Source organism: Cyprinodon tularosa, unplaced genomic scaffold, assembly GCF_016077235.1.
Source record: "Cyprinodon tularosa strain WSP-4 unplaced genomic scaffold, ASM1607723v1 ctg270, whole genome shotgun sequence".
In the NCBI taxonomy this organism is placed as follows: Eukaryota; Metazoa; Chordata; class Actinopteri; order Cyprinodontiformes; family Cyprinodontidae; genus Cyprinodon; species Cyprinodon tularosa.
In genome coordinates, this window is record NW_024038975.1 from 1,048,212 (window position 1) to 1,063,054 (window position 14,843).

The 14,843-nt window shown below is 37.0% G+C and overlaps 1 protein-coding gene across 1 annotated transcript in view; it reads right to left on the reverse strand.

Annotated features, from left to right (window-relative positions):
* Window positions 1–13,630, reverse strand: part of nck2a (NCK adaptor protein 2a) — a 52,064-nt gene extending 38,434 nt beyond the window's left edge. The window contains exon 1 of the mRNA XM_038289667.1: window positions 13,373–13,630. The gene's annotated coding sequence lies outside the window, so the exon portion shown is untranslated. The remainder of the gene's footprint in view (window positions 1–13,372) is intronic.
* Between the last annotated feature and the right edge of the window lie 1,213 nt (window positions 13,631–14,843).

A 14,843-nucleotide genomic window follows, 5' to 3' on the forward strand; every position in this document is an offset into this window, starting at 1 on the left:
AGAAATATAAAATGACAACATTATTAAGCTCTACTTCTTTGCTGTAATCTTTGTTATAATTGGTTTCTATTCTTCTTTTGTTTTCATTTATTCAGCCAAAAATAAAGAAAATGAAATAAACCCAACGTATTTTTTGCATCTATTAGAGAGTGGATGCCTTCTGCAGCATCAACTGGACTACAGATGTATTGATGCAACTGGGGCTGGGATGTTCTAGAGGGAAACTTGGATCATTCTGCGAAATACAGATAACTAAAGCTTGTGTTGTGGAGTTTTAGATAACATGATGCGTCTCTGCATGCTGTCAGCTTGTGCATTAGTACAGCCAAAGAGGGGGGGTGGACCGACGTCCACTTAATTAAATCAATTAGAGCGTGAAGGGCCTGTCAAAGCCTCTGCAGACAACAACAGAATCCAACAAACTCTAAAACAAAAGCTGAACTCTCTTCATGAGTTAACAACCTCGACCTTCAAAACGTTTTTTTAGAGACAATGCAAATCCAGGCAGATGCGATTACAATACGAGCCCTACAAAGCCAAACCATAAGCCAAGGATTTAAAAAGAATCTGCTTAATATTTGCAAAATTGGGTAAAATCTAATCATCAACATTTTGGCTGTTGTGTTTCCTCCCCTTTTCAGGTTTATTTTTTATAAAGAGGTACTTAAAACGTGCCAGCTTTCATTCTCACCATGCCTGTCTTGACAGCCAAAGTGGGAATTATTTTATCTGCCATGTAAAACAATCCAAACACAGATTACAGGTCGGGGAGGGAACACATGATCACAATTTAACGAGAGGCTTTCATCGTGTTTATGAATTCACAGCCACTTTCTCTTGATTAAAAGGATAAAGTTACAATCTGCAACAAGATCTTTCAGAAAACCTCTTATGCATCACAGCTCCACCTGACTCATGAATCAGATTTCATTTTGTAAAGGAAAAAAAAAAAAGATATTTTTTTCGCTCCCTTAAATGAGAGTTTCATTTTACAGCCGTCTGGAAAACTGCTTTACTCTAATCGGTCATTTGCCGGGTTCCTTAATTGGCGAGACAATGAATAAGGGCAACATGGGGTTAAACTCATTTAGCTCAAATGATTGCTTTAGTCGGTTCTTTAAATAAGAATTAAAAAAAGGCAGAAAGAGGCAATGATAGAGAATCGCACGATGAGACTCAAGAACTGCCGCTGCTCTGAGAAAATCCTCACATGACAGTTGGGTATATTCCCAGATATTGTATCCCACAGATCCCCAGAGAGGAAAGTAATTCCAGGAGGAGATGGTTCTCCGTTTCCATCCTGTTCATATCCACAGCAGATGTTTTTTCTCTCCCCTATGGATGCTTTGAGTTCAGAGCATCGGCTTTTTTTTATTGAATTACAAACATGAGCAGCAAAGCTTACAGATATTGCAGACGCAATAATTTAATAGAACTTTTTTTTTTTTTTAAGCTTCTATTTTTTCGCGTCTTATCCCACGTTATTACCAAACAACAGATACGATGGAAAGTTCTCCCGGTTTACTACATCCCCATTTATTCACACACACACTCCCTCCTCTGACCTTTTCTAGCCATTCTGACCAATCCTGGCACGCTGCCCAGTCTTTAACAGGGACCCTGAGGCCAACAGACTCAGACCAGTTGTTTGGTGTGAATATGAAATTCAGATCCGCGGCATTAAGGGAGTGGACATGATGCCCAACATGGAGGCTAAGAAGAAAACGGATAAATGGAAGAAACAGAAGCACTGAAAAGACGAAAAAAAAGGATAAGCATAAGGAGTCTTTCAGACAATAAGGTTAAATGTCTGAATGAATTTATATCTAAATGTAAATCAGGACAAACAAGTTTAACAAGACCAGACAGAGCGCTTCCTGACACAAACAAAAAAGGACTTAAGAGGATCAACAGTTGTGCTTATCATAAAAGTTTACTTTGAAATGTAAAAATATGGATGTAGTGCAAATACAACAAGTTCACGTTCACAGATCCGAGGATCCCAGCATGGGGCCCTGGTGAGATACAGAGCTTTAACTGAATTTAATAACTTACTGGAGGCCAGGATGTAGTGTGGGAATGAACTATTTAGCATTAGGGCCTGACGTCAAAATTGATTCAGAGTTGTTCCACAATGCAACTTTAATCTATAATAATACAGCGCTGGATGTTGCATACGTTAACTAAGCACTACTACAGTAAACAAAGTTAGGTAATCTGTTTATAATCTATCAAGAGGCTTTTTTACTGGATTCTTAGGCTTAAATAAACAACAACAAAAAAAACATTCATTTACAATGTTTTTGGTGTAAAAATGTGTATTTTTCCTTGAAGAAAATCACATTCTGCTGTTTTTCTCTAACATTTTCCACTGTCTTCGCATTTAATCCACCTTAATTTGCGATGCCCATCAGGAAATCACTGCAATATTAATGCTGAGATGAGATAATTCAGTAGCAATAAAGCTGTAATTTCCTCAGCCCTCTCCTTCTCATCCGTCATAACAATGCTTCCTCCATGACTATCAGCATCTTAGGCAGCATCATCTGGTCTGATGGGGCATTTACTGCACTTAATGCTTCTAAACTTCACATAAAGAATTACATTTGCACACATTTTCATTTAATCAGGCTAAAAAAAAAAAGAAAACAGCAGCGCTCTTAAGCCTCTTTCTGCTCGATCCCTGCTCCAAATCATCTAAGGGGAAATTCAGACAAGGCCAAATATCTGTGTAGGGTGTGCTGATTATGGATGCATACAGAAGCTGCAGGACAAGAGCTCTGAACAAATGGAGATGGTGATCACTGCAATACGCAACTCGGGCTGAAAACTATAAATGATGCGTCTTTTTTTGGCTAATAAAATTAAGGTTTCAATCAATAAATATAGTATAGTGATACAGGTGCTGGTCATAAAATTAGAATATCATGAAAAAGTAGATTGATTTCAGTAATTCCATTTAAAAAGTGAAACTTGTATATTATATTCATACATTACATACAAACTCATATATTTCAGATGTTTATTTTGTTTAATTTTGATGATTACAAATGACAACAAATGAAAATCTCAAATTCATCATATCAGAAAATTAGAATATTACTGAAGACCAATAAAAACAAAGGATTTATAGAAATGTTGGCCAACTGAAAAGTATGAACATGAAAAGTATGAGCATGTACAGGACTCAGTATTTAGTTGGGCCTCCTTTGGCCTGTATTACTGCAGCAATGCGGCGTGGCATGGAGTCGATCAGCCTGTGGCACTGCTCAGGTGTTATGATAGCCCAGGTTGCTCTAATAGTGGCTTTTAGCTCTTCTGAATTGTTGGGTCTGGTGTATTACATTTTCTTCTTCACAATACCCCATAGATTTTCTATGGGGTTAAGGTCAGGAGAGTTTGCTGGCCAATTAAGAACAGGGATACCATGGTCCTTCAACCAGGTACTGGTAGCTTTGGCACTGTGTGCAGGTGCCAAGTCCTGTTGGAAAATGTAATCTGCATCTCCAAAAAGTTGGTCAGCTGCAGGAAGCATGAAGTGCTCTAAAACTTCCTGGTATGTGGCTGCGTTGACCCTGGACCTCAGAAAACACAATGGACCAACACCAGCAGATGACATGGCACCCCAAACCATCACTGACTGTGGAAACTTTACACTGGACTTCAAGCAACGTGGATGAAGTGCCTCTCTTCTTTTCCTCCAGACTCTGGGACCTTGATTTCCAAAGGAAATGCAAAATTTACTTTCATCAGAGAACATGACTTTGGACCACTCACCAGCAGTCCAGTCCTGTTTCCCTTTAGCCCAGGCAAGACGCTTCTGACGCTGTCTGTGGTTCAAGAGTGGCTTGACACAAGGAATGCGACAGCAGAAACCCATGTCTTTCATACGTCTGTGTGTGGTGGTTCTTGAAGCACTCACTCCAGCTGCAGTCCACTCTTTGTGAATCTCCCCCACATTTTTGAATGGGTTTTGTTTCACAATCCTCTCCAGGGTGCGGTTATCTCTCTTGCTTGTACACTTTTTTCGACCACATCTTTTCCTTCCCTTCGCCTCTCTATTAATGTGCTTGGACACTGAGCTCTGTGAACAGCCAGCCTCTTTAGCGATGACCTTTTGTGTCTTGCCCTCCTTGTGCAAGGTGTCGATGGTCGTCTTTTGGACAACTGTCAAGTCAGCAGTCTTCCCCATGATTGTGTAGCCTATAGAACTAGACTGAAAGACCATTTAAAGGCTTTTGCAGGTGGTTTGAGTTAATTAGCTGATTAGAGTGTGGCACCAGGGGCCATCAATTTTGAACCTTTTCACAATATTCTAATTTTCTGATATGATGAATTTGAGATTTTCATTTGTTGTCATTTGTAATCATCAAAATTAAACAAAATAAACATCTGAAATATATGAGTTTGTATGTAATGTATGAATATAATATACAAGTTTCACTTTTTAAATGGAATTACTGAAATCAATCTACTTTTTCATGATATTCTAATTTTATGACCAGCACCTGTATAGTACAGAACCTTAAAAAGGTTCAGAATAATTTGGTTGACAATTAGCTTTCCAAAATAAAAGCACTGCCTTCTATGGGCTGGTCATAAAGACGCCAAAATAGCAATAAAATCTTGATCTTATGGAGGCCACACAAAGTTTCATGTACCTCATATTTCTGCTGAGCACGTTTCTATGATCCTCTATTCAGATTAAATCAGACCTAGTGTTTTTGATTTTAAGCTACAGGTTATCAAATGTATTCCGGATTAAGAAGAGCAGAAAAGGCAAACAAAACACAGAGGACATTGAAATAATCCATTTATCATTTCTATTAGGATAATAAAGGGTCAAAATTTTGTAAACGACCCTTTGAATAAAAAGTATGAAGGCCAAAGAAAATGCTTCAAAATGAATTAAAGCTGAGTAATAAGTTCTTAAACGGCTTCAAGGATTCATCGAATGATTCAAGTACCCTGATTCTTAAAACTTATCAAGTCACAGCATGGGGAAAAAAAAGCATAGATAAGAGATAAAGGTTTAGTTTCACTTTAAACTTTGCGGTAAGTCGGCTGTCGTTGCTGGTCAAAGTTCACTCACTGTTTGGCTCCAACCTTCGCCTAGGGCAGAAGTCTGCTCTGATTCATCCGTATGACGGGAATCAAGAGGTGTTACAGGCAGGTGCAGCTATAAGGGGAGCTTTACTGAACCTGAATTTTAATAATTTACCTTTTTGACGAATGTGTTTTTATGTCTGTTTTATCTTCAAGAACAACATGAGGGCAAATTGGTCCTTTAGCAATTTTAAAAAGTTCAGATCTATTTTAATAAAATTGTGTTTTTTTAATGTAAAAAATACAAACTACAGTTTGCAGGTGAAACCAAGCTTTTAATATATTGATGAATTATCTTCCTCCATTTTCCATATATTCCAGTTAGAGATCGATCGATACAGGTTATTTAAGCCAATGTCAATCATTTTGCCCTCAGTCTAGCCCAGGCATGTCCTAAATCGGTCCTCGAGGGTCGCTGTCCTGCAGTGTTTCTATAGTTCTCGGCTTCAGTACAGCTGATTTAGGTGATTGCTGTTGAGCAAAAGCCTGCTAAAAATATATCAATGGAAATCCGCGGTGCTGAAGCAGGAAAGTAGAAAACCTGCAGGACGGCGGCTCGCCAAGGCCGACTTTGCACAGGCCAGGTCCACCCAGTCCCTGATATGTGCTGCTGATATCTTGCGACTCATTCTTAGAGCCAATTATGTTTTTTCTTTCTCCATTCATGAGATCAAAATGACACAATGATGAAATTTTACAGAAGTCTTATTTAAATGAATTTAAAAAAGAAGCATTAAAATCAAATCAAGCAGAACATTAACAATGGATAGCTAATGGGGAGCTCCGCATTGCATGCACTTCATGTGATTATATAGCATGGCTGCTGACCAAATGAAAACATTCGGTCCGAATTAAAACACCGACATCTGCTTAAACTAACCGGCTAACATATCCGTCCATCTCTGAATCCTATTACTCATTGAATAAACTTAGGTAATTAAGTGAACAATTTGCAGAGTGACTTTTCCTTTTAAAATCTGATTACTCATTTAGTCATAAACATCAATGACGGAATAATCACTTACTAAACTAACTGTCTGTTACGCTATCTTGAAATAAAACAAATTATTCTTAAAAGCTCAAATTTTGACTGAAAACTTTGCCACGGTTCTAACACAACAACTCCTCACATTAATTAATTAGATTTTTTCTTTCCTATACAGGAAATCCTGATGACGTAGCACATAAAAACAGTAACATGCATCAGATTCAAGGAATAACAAATTCCCATTTGAATCTTATAACCAAAGCACAGGCTGTGCTTCACTGAACCCGCATATAAACACAACAGTAAACATATTCCTCCTCCTCCCTGGAGTAGATCCCAGGATCATAGAAACTTACTGAACTATGATAACTGCTCGTTCTCTCAGTTTAATGACCATCTATTCAGCAGCTTATAGATGCCCAGTACGACAAAGGCCTTCATTTCGCTAACAACATGATCTTCATGAGTAGTAATATTCTGTCTCCATCTGTTCCCACCCTTATTAATTCCTCCTCTCTCCCTTTCTAACCCAGAGCTCAGATTTTCCTGAAGGGAGACGAACACGATGCTCTGCCTGGAGGAAAAATACCATATGTGGACAAAAAACTATCTCCACTTCTCAAATACGCCTTCCCATTCCCTCGTCATAAAAACAAGACCAAGGAGAAGAAAAAAAAAAAAAGCTGATATGAAATATTTTGTAAAGAAAGTGAAATAGAGCAAAAAATTATAAATTATAATAATAATTTTTAAACTTAATGCCCTTAAAATTGTTCTGTCATAAGACAAGGGTTACAAGACTGATGGCAAAGTTACTTTGATTTTAACAATTTCTTTTATGCATTTCTTAAAAATTTTGTTGCAAACAGACTTAAAAAAAAAAAAGAAAAAAGTTTTTTCAAAACTGCAATTGTCAATAAAAAAAAACAACAACTCTTCAATGAAGGTGCATTGGAAGATTTCAAACAGAGCTGAAGAGGAGCAACTGATGTGATGCCACTTGTCAATCAATCCCAGATGCTTGTTAACAACTGACCAATCAGAGATCTGGATTTGTCCTGAAAGCGTAGCAGACATGGGAGCTTTGTTTAAGAAAACATGACGGTAAGAAGCATGCGCTTCAGAGACAAAGTGCCTGTATTCAGAGGATAAAACAGTTGTTCCTGTTTCTTAAAACTGAAGAAATACCAAGCCCTAACCAGTCCTATGAGCCAAATTTTAAGTCCTAAGAACCCGTCACTTTGTTTCCTCGACCTGAAGTTCAGAGGATAAGGAAGAGAAGAAAATATTTGCTATAAATCAACCATTTTATGTCACTTACTATTAAAACGCCATGTCCAAGAGAAAAGATCATCAAAGGTCATTGTACTAATTAATACCAGGATTACACCAAGAACCACTAAGTAAGCCATGATTTCTATTCTATAAAGTTTGACCATGATCTGTGGGAACTACTTGCAGGCTAAGGTTGTCAAAAGTATCGATTCTCAAAAATGTATCCATACTGAAATTTTGTATCCGGATACAATACTCGTTTCTAAAAGTATCGATACAGTGCCACCACCAGTGGCACCTAAACAGTCATTCATTTAAAGTGCAGAATAGTGAAACATGCACTTTCTGAACACTGTGATTGAATAATTCTGTGCATTTTTCAGTTTCAGACTTTTTTTTTGTAAGAGGTGCAGCTGCTGAAAATTATTTTTGTTTCTTAACCGGTTTGGCCAGTGTCATTGTTATGTGTGCAAAGCATAGCTAAGGAAGGAACACTTAATTTTAATTCTATGTATGTCTATAAGTTTTTTTATCAAGCTTGCTTAATATTGTGCACAGCATACAACCTTTATTGTATTTATTTATCGTATTTTATTTATTAATGAAAATATTTCTGTAGAATTTTGGAGTCTTTGTTTTTATCCTTGTGGTATCGAAAATGGTATCGAGTATCGAATATTTTCCTTAGTATCGGTATCGAGTTGAAAAGTTTAGTATCGTGACAACCCTATTGCAGGCATTTAGGAAATCTAAAAAATAAAATGTCAATTATTTTATGTAATAAGGGCTGTTATTTTACATGTGGTGTAATGTTTCCTTTCTAATCAGTCTATATTGGAAAATACATTGTTCTATTCAAATAATCTAATGTATTATTAACCAGAAGAACAGCCATTGAGTGTAATTGTTAAACTAGTCTGCCTCTTTTTGTGTCTTTCAAAGGAAGCAGAAGGTCTTGGGAGGTTTCTTTTTACCAAAACACTGAGAAAAAATGAAGTAACACATAAAAATGCGAAAAAGAGAAAATGGCAAACAAAGCATTATCAAAGTGCTTCGTTGTTCATTAATCACCTGTGAAGTGATCAACCTTTTTCTGATCAACCGATTGCTGTTAAGTGATAACATTACCACAAGTCTTTTGTGCTCGAAAGAATATTTTGTTACAATGGATTTCTAATAAATCTCTTACTATTTTTGGGTGGAAGACGCTTATTTTGGAATATTTCCCTCTCGACTTTAAGACTGACACTTTTGGACGCGTATGGAAGCCCTTCCTGGGCTATGCTGAAGGACAGGTCTACCATCCTGTCTCAAGCGTTTATAAATGCTTAGAGTTGGACTCTATAATGATGGAAATATGTATGCCCCCTATCTTATCTTTTCTGTTGTTATGTTGTTGTTGTTATGAAACAAAAATTATTAAACAAATCTATAAAAAAAATTTAAAACTCTTCACAGTGGAAGATGTTAGAGAATCACCCAGAAATCAGGGAGTTGTTTAATCAAAGTAGGATGTCTGAATCATTTGTCATTAAAAATAATACAAAATGAAATAGCTAAAAAAATGTAGAAATATATATATAAAAAAGTAGTAAACCTATACAATGATACAAAATTTTTTAAGACAATTCATATTCTGAAGTGCCTTTAAAAAGAGGTTCTGAGGCATCCTGAGACATTTAAAGAGGTGGGGGTTTGGGGGTTAGGGAAGTGAATAAACAAGCCACGCTTACTGTTAGAGCCAAATTGCCCCGTCACCTGCAACCTTTGCACCTTTACTCAGCTTTCTGAAATGATTAAAATGTTAAGCATTTAGTTTCCCGGTTTGTCGTGATGTAACAGCAGTTTCTGTCATTCAGGTCTAAGAGTCCAGGACGTGCTGTTGCCGTTCACGCACCAGTCACAGCTAAGTAAACCTTATCTTAATCTGTAAATAATAGTACAGAGCAGTCAGAGGGTGCGTCTACATTATGGGTGTGCCATGAAAGTTTTACTAAATATAGGAATATAACGCTCTCTTGCACCTGTAACCCCTTCATTAACAATGCAAACCAGGAGTTAGACTTTATAACAATTCAGAAAATATGCTAATGAATTAATTATAACTGCAATACATACATTCCTCAGAATCTATGCATATAACATCAACCAGTTTTTGGAGGCTTTTTTGTACCCTACAAATATTTGATTGTTGATAGAGCTACAGAATAGTCCATCCATTTTAGGATTGCAGACTCAGGCCTAATCCCAAACTGGCCCCTAAACACTAACTCTGAGCACTAACCCTCCGTTTGTGCGTTACTGCGGAGGGTCTGCCACATTAAGTGCCATCACAAACCACGCAGTGGGTAGGTCCAGTGGGCAGTTCCGCCATTAAATTAAGTCTGCATCAGCTGCAGACTCGCTGGAATTTGGCAGCAGGTGTAACAGCAGCCTGGTGGCGGAGGAGACACGTTCCTCCAAATGTAAATTCTGCTGGTTTGCTGCATCTTCGTCACACCGATAGAAAATCACAAGTTGGTTTATAAAAATAAAAAAAAAACGTAATAAATTCCAAAATGGAAGGTCCTTTTTGAAATAGTTTTATTTGACTGTATACATTTGATTTAAGAAAGAGGCAAATGTTTATGCTATGTTAACCTGCGCCACAGAGCTACAGCCACGCACACGGGGCGCCACTGTGTTGCCATAGCAACGACTTCTTTCCTTTTCTGTTGGAGGGAAGAAGCCATCCCATTCTCGTGTATCCCCCCCCCACCTTCAATCAAGGTGTTTTCCACAGCTGTGAGTGAGACTTCCCTGGGAGTGACACTTGATAGTGAAGGGTTAGTGGTTAGGGACTGGTTTGGGATTGGGCCTCTAAAACCCCTTTGCCTTATGATGCGTTCAATGTGTGTAAGAATTCTGACTTGTAAAGTTACACCCAATCAGGAGCTGTAAATTTGTTAGATGTGGGATTTTGTAATTTGATTTGGCTAATATTAGCGTTTTTTTTTTTTTCACATATCGGTATCGGCCGATATATGGATGCAGTGGCCCATTCATTGAGGTTCTCAAACTGAGGGGTGCAACCCCTTATGGGTGGTTCCCGCATTCCTTTCCCCTCTCTCATACCCCCTTTCCTGTCAACCTGCTGTAGAAAAAAAAGCCACTAATGCCCTAAAAACTTGTTTTGGCTATAGGAACCAGTATCAGGAGTGGGAAGCTAACTTTAGCCTGCGTTCACAGCAACATGTTTGGAGTTGAGGTGATACAATGGCCTAAAAACACTGTGGCCTTCATTACATCCTGTATGTTATTGAGTTGAATCAACATAAACCTAGTGGGGTAGAACTTGAGCATTGTTTTTACCGATGACTAGAAATTAGCGAACAAAGAAAGAAGCTATTAAATCGATTTTGTGAACGCATCAAAGTCCTTGTTGCAAACACAAAAGGTTCAAAATGAATTTAATTGCACTCTTTTCACTTTTAATGAAAAACCGAAAAACCTGAAACGTTTAATAAGTGATGCGCTGACTAATAATAATAATAATTTAACTTTATTGATCTCACACTGGAGAAATTTACCTCTGCATTTAACCCATCCCCCTTGGGGAGCAGTGGGCTGCCTATGTGCAGCACCCAGGGAGCAGAGTTGAATGAATTAAACGCATACCCTATGTAAAAAAAAAAAAAAAAGGTATCAACTCAACATAACCCCTGGTGAAAAAAAAGGTGACAAATTTCCACAGAAATAAATCATCACAAGCATGTGCTCTGGAAATTGATGTAATCACAGTAACAACCATAAAATTTCAGTCACCAAATTGTGTAACTGCATTGTTCTGTATGATATCGAAAATAGAAATGACTGGATTGAGACCCAGGATCCATGTAATTGATCTGATATCCAATCTGGCTAATTATTCAATATTGGAGCCGTTATCTGATCAGAGTATTCTCAGTTTTATTAAACATGACGTTTCATTTTTAAACTTTAACTCAGAACTTTCTTATAACACAAGTCGAAAAGGAACACATTGTCTTTAACCGGTTTTAAACTTGCAAACTGGGAAAAAAAAAAATATTGTAACAGGAATTCTGTTAGAAGTCCATAAACTGATTTATTTTAATGACTTAAAGCAAAGAAAATATCTCTAGGCAATACACATTTTATTATCAAATAAGGCATTTATTTTATTTGCATCACAACCTTTCCAACGTCTGAATGCAAATTGGATTTCACATTTTCAAAGACTCTATTAATTTTCAATACATACACGCATGATCTTAAGGCCAGAACACACCTAATCAGATTTTGCATCCGATCGGACAGAAAATCGTAATTATTAAGTCCTTTCTTTATTTCTGCATGTATTTCTAATTATGGCAGGATTGGTCCTCCATAACCTAGCTCCGACAGTATGAGGGCCAGGCTAGAGGGCTTTTGAATTTAAGAATAAAGTCGTAATATTATGAGAATAAAGTCATAAAATTACTTGAAAAAAGTGGCAAGTAGAATAAAGTCATAAAATTACAAGAATAAAAGGTGTAACATTACAAGAATTGGGTTGTAATTTACGAGAATAAAGTCGTAAACTTATAAGGACAAAGTCACAACATTACAAGAATAGAGTCATAATATTATGAGAATAAAGTCCTAATATTACGAGTATTAAGCTGTAATTCTCTTGCATGGAACAGACTCGTGCAAAAACAATAATTGAAACATAAAAAAAATATACTTTAGCCATGATAGGAGTTTAGGAGGACAGAAAACGGATAAAATAGTGACCCTCAAAAACGAGGGGCAGAAAGCGCAGTTTAACAATCTCCTTGAAAAAAAAAACGGATATGGTATAATAGTGATCCTCTTTCAGCCTCACAACAAAAAAAAATACTAACAACAAGGGGCAGACAGATCAGGTAAAGGTTTTTTATGGAAAAAAAAGAAAGAAAACTTTGATAAAATCCCTAGATCTCTCTCCGAGAATCCCCTTTTATTGCCTCTGTCAGCATATAAACCATTTCATAGCATAAATTATTGTGTTTTTCTTTTCTTTAGACATAGATCTCACTATGTTTTTAATATTTGAGTTGCTGCACAGACTCTTAAGTGAGGCTTTGCTTTATAGAATGCACCTGCTGTTTTATCATTTATTTTTTAAATAACTTTTCATAATCTATCCAAGTCAAATGTAGGTAACTGTTTCAATTTGTTTAAAGCACAGAGACAGAAGCAGATCTGTTCACCCAGCCTAGTCAGAGCCTCTCTATACACAGTCAGTGTCAAACGGAAAGGAGATTAAGAAGTCATGTGCAACCGGTGTGGTCAGGCGTTTAGATTCAGATTGGAATTATTTTAATCCAGGTTCAGATCAACACTGGAAATGATTGCTTGGATGTGTAAACAGAGGGGAGTGTGGTGCAGTTCCCATTGAAAACCACTAGAACCATTGATAAATTGGGCATGTGACACCAGTCCCAGTGTTTTCCAAAGGGTCATTGTGTAAAACAGGCTGCATTATAATTGAATGAATGGAAAAACCTCTGTTTAAATCGAATATAAACGACTAATGTGTGTAAAGTTATCAGCAACCAACAGATGTTTGACCACACACAGATTTCTCAGGACATGTTGGTAGATTGTGGCCCTTCAAACGCAGGCCTTTATGAAGTGGCCCCCGAACAAAAACCATGGGAGAAATTGTTATGTGGATAAAAGTAAGCCGTGGATCGTTGTTTTAGCAACAGATGCAGAAAAAAACCCGGATGATGTGGAGGAAAATGGGTGGTTTGTTGAGGTTTGAGCTAGATGTGTGGTTCCACCACATCTGAGTGGACAAAGAGCAGGCGTCAAAGCGTGAAAGTGACACCAGCAGGCTGCCGTCTTTGTCCCAACTTTTACTACACTTTCCACTCTCTTCAAAGGAAGACCACACTACAGCATGGAGAGTGAATAAAGTAGCCAGTTCCAAAGCAGGAACTTAAAATAAATCATTTTATGTTTGCAGGCGCTTACCTTAGTGTACAGTCCACTGAGAACGGGCGAACAGCGACACGCTCAACACACCGCAGCCCGAGAGAGAGCCACACAATAAGTAACCGAGTCCCTGTGAAAGTCCCGCAGAGCCCACTCACATCCACCTATTCTCCACTTTAACTAAATTCTCCTCTTTTAAAACACGGACTGAGGATGTAGTGCCAGAGCTGTCCTCGCTTGTTTTCCGTCGCAGGCTGACTGCCTCCACCTCGAGCGCTTCTCTGAAGCTAGCTAAGCTAAGATCCGCACTTCCGGTCTGACGTTTCATAATAAAAGACTGCAGGGAAAGTTAGATTTTTGGACTAACCATTTCAATTAACAAAGGAATTCAGATTACATTTCTTAAGGATATACAATTTTACGAAAAATTAATACTATATGATCTATCTATCTATCTATCTATATTTATATCTATCTATCATCTATATTTCTATCTATTTCTGTCTGTCTGTCTGTCTGTCTGTCTGTCTGTCTGTCTGTCTGTCTGTCTGTCTGTCTATCTATCTATCTATCTATCTATCTATCTATCTATCTATCTATCTATCTATCTGAACAGAATACTCATAGGACCACAATAAAAAACACAACACAGAATTTCCCAAAACCAAATTACATAACTTATAAATTATAAACTTAATTTAAAGAGTCTCTTCAAAAGCCATTTTTCTCCTTCAGACAACATAACCAATTCAGGATTTTTTTTTTGTACCGTCTGTCAAAAAACAAATACTTTTCAAATCATGATACAAAGTCCAATGAAATATAAAGTTAATTTTGTTCTTAACCACGTATACAAAAAAGAAAACACACATAAATGTTGGTTTTTAAAGACCTCGTGGTATTTGCCCACCTCAGCCACTAGAGGAAAAAAAACGGTTCTACTTTGCATGAAGTTGCCTTTAATAATATACCTAACTTTACAAATAATTCAGTTTGGATCACGTCCTGAATTTCAATATCAGTTTTAACTTAACGTTTTCGACAAATTGCATCTACCTACTAATTCTATATACTCTTTAAACATCCTTAATTGAATTATATTCAAACATTAACAAAAAAAAAAAAAAACAATATCAGAAAAATGTCACAATAGACACCTAATCAGTATCAACAGAGATCACATTCAATATCATTTTGTAATTATTTTAATGGATTCCCATGCAGACCTTACCCCTTATTCGAAATCATAAGAAAGCTACATTACGTATCTTGTAATATGTATACAGATAACTTTTATTGTATTGCCTGTTTAAAATGTCTGAATTGTGCAAACTGCAAGAATAGTCTATGTTTATTAAAAAATAAAATAATAATGAAATAACTGGTGGAGGATTCATTGCAAAAAGGTGGAATTCCTGGTTATTATATTAATATGTATCTTTTAATCTGCTGGTGTAAAGTATCATAAAAATGTGGGTGTTTTCTCTTGCAGTGCCTTGTCTCCTCAAAC